At 38.6% G+C, this 6,582-nt stretch overlaps 1 long non-coding RNA gene across 1 annotated transcript; it reads right to left on the bottom strand.

Annotated features, from left to right (window-relative positions):
* Nucleotides 1-845: 845 nt before the first annotated feature.
* Nucleotides 846-4,095, bottom strand: LOC110288295. Its single transcript, XR_002377280.2, has 3 exons — nt 4,054-4,095; nt 1,216-1,342; nt 846-976 (listed from the first exon to the last, which is right to left on the bottom strand). It is a non-coding gene; the product is annotated as an uncharacterized LOC110288295 (long non-coding RNA).
* Nucleotides 4,096-6,582: the final 2,487 nt, after the last annotated feature.

Below are 6,582 nucleotides of genomic sequence, written 5' to 3' on the forward strand. Positions count from 1 at the left end.
ATGACTGCATTCATAAATTTTCTTGTAGATTAAGCCGTATTATATTTGGACAGTGAACCAGTAAAAAACAGAAAATTTCTACATTACTAATACTCCTGGGAATCTTTTGTAGTGTGTTTGTTGATTTACTCCTAATGAAGTTGGAAAATCAATTAACTGTAAAATCATATCTCGTTCAACAAATATACTCTAAGTGGCGATAACAAGATATCTTCTAGCTGTCTTTGGAGAAAAAACACATTCAGTGTTTCTGTCAATATCTTTAATAAATAGGGCCTGAATCCTTTATATAAGATAGAGATAGATAGATAGATAGATAGATAGATAGATAGATAGATAGATAGATAGACAGACAGATATGGTGCCTTATAATATACTTGTGAAAGGTACAAAAGCAAATAAAATGGAAAGACATTATATTCACAAAGTTTGAATTTTTATTCTCCAGAGACATGTGAGGTATTTCTATGAAGTTTTCTATTCAACTTTCTCAATCATTATAAACTTCCACTATCACTAAACTTAACTACATTTCTACAAGTACTGATTACATATGTGTTACTGTGAACTATTTGTTTATGAGANGTTTTTGGATATATACACATCATACGATCAAAGTGAATACAATTCTGCAATATCTAAGAAGTATAAGACTAAACCGTGAGGCAGGTCTGCATTTTAGTGCCAATGCAGCTCTTCTTGAAATAGTTCTATCTGTTAAGGCAGTATTGGACATTGAAGAATGCCCTGCCAACTGAAATAGAGTACATGACATAGGGGTAAATGCATTTGTGAGAATTTAATACTCAGTATCTTATGCTTATTTACATATACTGTTGCCTTGAACTAAAATTTCAAGAACCCATGAAGATTTCTTCTGAGGCACATTTGGATCAGCATGTAAATAAAAATTACCTTCCACTTCTTCTAGAAGTTTGAGACTTTTCTTCATTACTGTGGTCTTCCCAATAAGAGTCTAAAACATAGTACCAGAAAATGTATGATGTATTATTGGAATTGAGGCAAAGTTTANNGTACTATCTTCAGTGAACCTTAGAACCATGTCTGACTCATTCACCTCATTCTTCCTTCTCAATGTAAATTATAGAAGAGCATCAACAACAAAAGAAGCAAGCAAAAAGACAAACAGACATTCAAACCAAAGGAAACAGTTTCCCTCTAACTTATAAAGGAAAACCACATGAACAGTCTTACCTATAGCTCTGAGGTTCCTGTAGGTCTCCAGCATCACATCCTNGTAGAGACNCTTCTGNGAAGGATCCAGCAAAGCCCATTCTTCCCGAGTAAAGTTCACATGCACATCCTCATATGTCACTGCATTCTAAAACATCCCATACAACATGATTATAGTAGAAAGCATGGTGCTCACATATTGGACATATATTTCATTGACAATGTATTCAAAATAGTCTCCCTTTTCCTCCATCCTAACACAGAAGGTATCATGTAATCACAATGTCTTTTCAGACAGAAACTTAATTATTAGGTTCGCATCTCGCATTTCCTCACCTATTGAATGGGACATACATTTGCAAGAAGAGTACAAATTAACAGATATAAAGTGACAAACAGATAAACAATGCTAAGGAGATATCATAGATTCTGTATGAATATTACAAACTACAAAAAGCAAGGAACTCTCAATTCTGAACANNTATGCTCCAAATNCAAGGGCAACCACTTTCATAATACAAACTTAACTAAANNTCAAANTGCACATTGCACNTCACANAATNATAGTGGGAGACTTCAACANCCCANTCTCAGCAANGGACAGNTCANGGAAACAGAAACTAAACAGAGACACAGTGAAAATAACAGAAGTTATGAAACAAACATTTCATCCTAAAGGCCAAGAATACACCTTCGCCTCAGCACCTCACAGTACCTTCTCCAAAACTGACCATATAATCGGTCACAAAACAGGCTCAACAGATACAAGAAGACTGAAATCATCCCATGCACCGCATCAGATCACCACTGACTAAGGCTGGTCTTAAATACCAACAAAAGCAAAGGAAAGCACACATGCACATGGAAGCTTAACAACTCTACTCAATGATTACTTAGTCAAGGAAGAAATAAAGAAAAAAATTAAAGGCTTTTGAGAATTTTATGAGAATGAAGACACATCATACCAAAACTGATGGGAAACAATGAAAGCAATGTAAGAGGAAAATTCATAGCTCTAAGTGCCTCCATAAAGAAACTGGAGAGAGCTTATACCAGCAGCTTGACAGCACACCTGAAAGTTCTAGAACAAAAAGAAGCAAATGCACCCAAGAGGAGTAGCCTGCAGGAAATAATCAAACTCAGTTCTGAAATCAACCAAACAGGAGAGAACATTGCTTAAGCTTTCATTCTGTGCTGTTTTTTTTTTTATTTGTTAAGATTTATTTACTATTTATATGTAAGTACACTGTATCTGTCTTCAGACACACCAGTAGAGGGTNTCAGATGTCATTACAGATGGTTGTAAGCCACCATGTGGTTGCGGGAATTTGAACTCAGGACCTTCATAAGAATAGTCAGTGCTTTTACCCACTGACCATCTCTCCAGCCCCATTCTGTGCTGTTTTATAACCAATAGGGCATTGGTTGTAGGGATCCTTTATAAGGGTATAGTCCCTTAAATGTGAACTTGAACAATGTTACTTATGAGCACATGTGTATTGTAAGTAAAACAAAACAAAAAATAAACCTCACAAACTCCAAAAACAATAACAAAAATCAAAGTGACTTTAACTGTTAAATTTCTCACTGTCCACCTACTATTCATCCTCCAAACAGTGAGTCCCATGCTCTACAGATCTCTCTACATGGAGATCAGAATGGTGGCTATGGCTCTGCAGTCTCTCATGCCTCCTTATGACTTGAGGAAAACCCATGCCCTCTAGAAACCACAAAGAAAACAACTTAGAAGAGCATTATAATGTCTGCTTCCTGCCAAGCATTTGAACCCTGGAGTTAATTTCCATGAAACATGCATTGTGGCTGGTGATAACAGAAAGAGGGACAGACAAATAACAATAGTGACTTTCAAGAACAGCAGGCCATTCCCTGCTGAGGAAATGCCATCAATAAGATGATGTATGATCTTGTCCTTATGTGTAATATAGGCTGCTGACACACACACAGCTTCTCAGCTGACATAATTACATCAACAAAGTTTGATCCCACAGAACCTCCTCAATTTGTATACCCACCAATCTGTACAATTTCTATAAACATGCATGAATTAATCAATGCTGAGGAATTTAAAACAATCACTCACTTTGCCTCAGAATGGTGACCACTGAAGATGACTCCCTTAAACTTTAGTCTGTGAGTTAGCTCTTATCAACATTGTTTCACCCTACTGTGTACACAGTAAACCATTCCTCCTGTTCTAGTCTGAAGGCAGAACACATGTTCCACTGGAACGCACTTTTCCTTTCACTGCAAAGAACAGTTAATTACAGAACTTGAATAGTAATTTTAAAAACGCTCTTGTACATACATTTAACATTCGAACTTAGGAAGTCTAATAAAAAGGAAAGCAGGGTCATTGCCCTGTGGAGCATGGGACGGGGATCCGTGTTATAACATAGCTTGTCTCAGAAACATTTTTCAAAATGGCTAAATAAATGTGCAGCTATACAAAAATTAACGGATCTTTTGGTTCCTTAAAAACAGAGGCATATTGAAAGAACGTGCTCTCAGTCACCCAACAGATGGGATGCCTTTTACAAGTAGACAAAATTAACCCCAAATGAATCACAACAAAAAATGATAGATAGAAGAGAAGAGCTTGTAGACTCTACTAGAGGAACCAAGCCTGCCTGCCACTGGCATCCTCTTAAGAATGTTTCTATAAACAAGCCCCTGCTCCAAATGCTTTGTGCAGATTCAGCCGAAATGGGGAAGTTATTCAGTTGCCCCAGCTGGGTCCAGGAATGGCAAACACTAAGAGACCTCACACAGCGCTGCATACAGCTGCTGCTTCCCGCCCAGCCCTGAGTTGGACCCAGCACAGTGGCTCCCGCTCCTCACCTTTGTGGGCAGTGAGCATGTGCTGGCCATGCTGCAACTTCAGAGCTTGCTTAGCCTTCCCTCAGTACTCAGCAGTTGAGGTCAGAGCAAAACACACCAATTCACTTAAACTCTCACAATAGCATGGAACCTGCCACGTGATTTCCGGAAGAACCCTCCTCCTATTCTGACTGGCAGGCATGTATGGAGGCTCTGATTGGTCAGTGAATCTGTCAGTTCATGTGTTCACTTCCGCTGGTTTCAGCCTCTTTGGGCTCTGAACGGAGGAATATATGAGTGGTTTTTCCTTTCTGCAGAGTGATTGGTGCTGGGCTTCAGGGGAAGCCAGGACTCTGCTCAGCGATGGGAAATGCAGACCGTGATGAGGGGCAGGCCAGAGCTGGTTTGGGAGTTCCTGGGCTGTGACAGGTCGCGGGCCTGGGCTGGAGGGTGGGGGTGAGGTTCTGATTCTTGGTCATCCAGACACAGCTGGGTGACCAGAAGAGCCAAGAACTGAGTCAGGGCCCTTGGGGCACATATCTGTGTGATATGATTTTTAATTATGTAACCATATTGTATTGAAAATATTTTAGCCTCGTAAAGAGTAAATTCTAAAGCCTTTTTACAAACGCAAATCTATTCTTTTGGGGTCTCAATCCACCATAAATGTATTTCAAGGCCTCTGTTAATTTCTTTCTGCCTTCCCATGGTGCAACTCTTTATTATATGAGGATGACATGAAGTTTTTCTGTTCCATGAATGACAGTACTTTAAGATCCTTCTCCTAGCTGCCTGGAAGCCAGTCTTCTCCTGACAGCCCTTGTAACAAGATGTAGAACTCCCAGCTCCTATGCCCCCATGCCATCCTGGGCTTTGTCATGCACAAGCATTGATGATAATGGAGTGAACCTCTGAATTGTAATCGAGCCCCAATTAAATGTTGTCCTTATGAGAGTGCATTTGTCATGATATCTGTTCACAGCAGTAAAACCATCATTAAAACAGGAAAAATTGAAAGGAGAAAACAAACAGCTAAAGACCATTTCAAAAGACATATCCAAAGACACTACCATTATTTCCTGTCCCCTGGAACTCCTGGCTGACCTTTCCTCCCATTGTGGGTTGGACATGAGGTGACAGAGAGTCAAGGACACAGACTTCTGGAGCAAACAAGAAAGACAGTGCAAGGTCTCTAAACACTGCTGCAAGCTCCTTTAATTCCCTCCCCCCATGCTCATTGGTACCAAGAAAGCATATGTGAGTATGAATAAAAAATGCTCAGAAGATACTGTGGAATCACAACTCTTTAAATAATTTTAGACAATTTCCACGATTGTACATGTCAGTTGCAGGTTTATTTGCTGGATTTAAAATACAAAATAAAATACAAAATGAAGAAAAAGAAAAAGGNGTTTTCTGTATCTTGTCAGGATAATTCAAACAAATCAGAAATTTAAATATGAAAACATCAAAAATGGTAATTTAACAATGAATCCTTTTCTGAAGAGGTAGAAATTGTACATAATTAATTGTTAAGAGGATAATCATTATACAAGCTAAAGACAGGTACTTCTCTCACAAACCCCATGATGAGACATTGAGCCCCATGATAAGAGATGGAAACCCTGTGTCTCCAAGACTTCTTCACCAGCTCATCTGTAAGACAACACACTCAAAGGTAATGTCAAAGTTAATTCAGGATATTTACTGTTGCTTCCATTTACAAACACATAGTTAAAACACATTATTAAACAATTCCTGTTATTTAACTGACAGTAGTCCTAGTATGACTACAATTTTGTTATACATCATGCCATCCATCAATTGTCTTAAATCTGGTATTTTAGTTTATTTCAAAAACAATACAAATGGGGTTAGCTGCAACATCTACTCAAAAGCATACTGGAAGTAGTCTTAATAAGCTTGGCAAGTTCTCAGATCAACCCTGTGATCCAACTATGTAGACACAACAATGTTGTTCCTTTCTCAATGTAAAATGCTGCTCTCTACAAAGGGGAAAAGTATCCATCAAATATTGCTACTCCTGTAGAAGAAAACCCNGGCTTCCTAATGACACATATGTTTCAAGGAGATAAATGTTTTGTCAGTGTTTTGCTTCCTCAGTAGACACTCATGTACAAGAACAGAAGCAATGAATCCTAGACCTGGGACCAGAGGAGGANAAGAAGTTCATTCAGTCAGGAGACAGTGAATTCCTGTCTGCTCCTATACGAAATCTGAAGTGACTGTAGCTTGTGTCAAGTTGACAATAAGGTACTCAGAAAAAAATCCCACACAATTATAACCTATGTATTACATCACCCATACATAGAGACAGGTCCACAGTTGAATTCCTGTAAAGTGTAGGATGGTTAGAGTTTATTCTCTGGATACTCTCCATGGCCTCTCTAAAACAGACCATTTAACAGAGGGGTCTCATTGTCCTACATCTTGACTGATCTAGGAAGAAAAAGCACTACATGTCCTCTCTGAACATTACATCCTCTTTGCTGTAGATTTCAAGGTTGGTTAGAAATATGATAGCAAGCC

Source organism: Mus caroli, unplaced genomic scaffold, assembly GCF_900094665.2.
Source record: "Mus caroli unplaced genomic scaffold, CAROLI_EIJ_v1.1 scaffold_18666_U1_1, whole genome shotgun sequence".
Taxonomy (NCBI): Eukaryota; Metazoa; Chordata; class Mammalia; order Rodentia; family Muridae; genus Mus; species Mus caroli.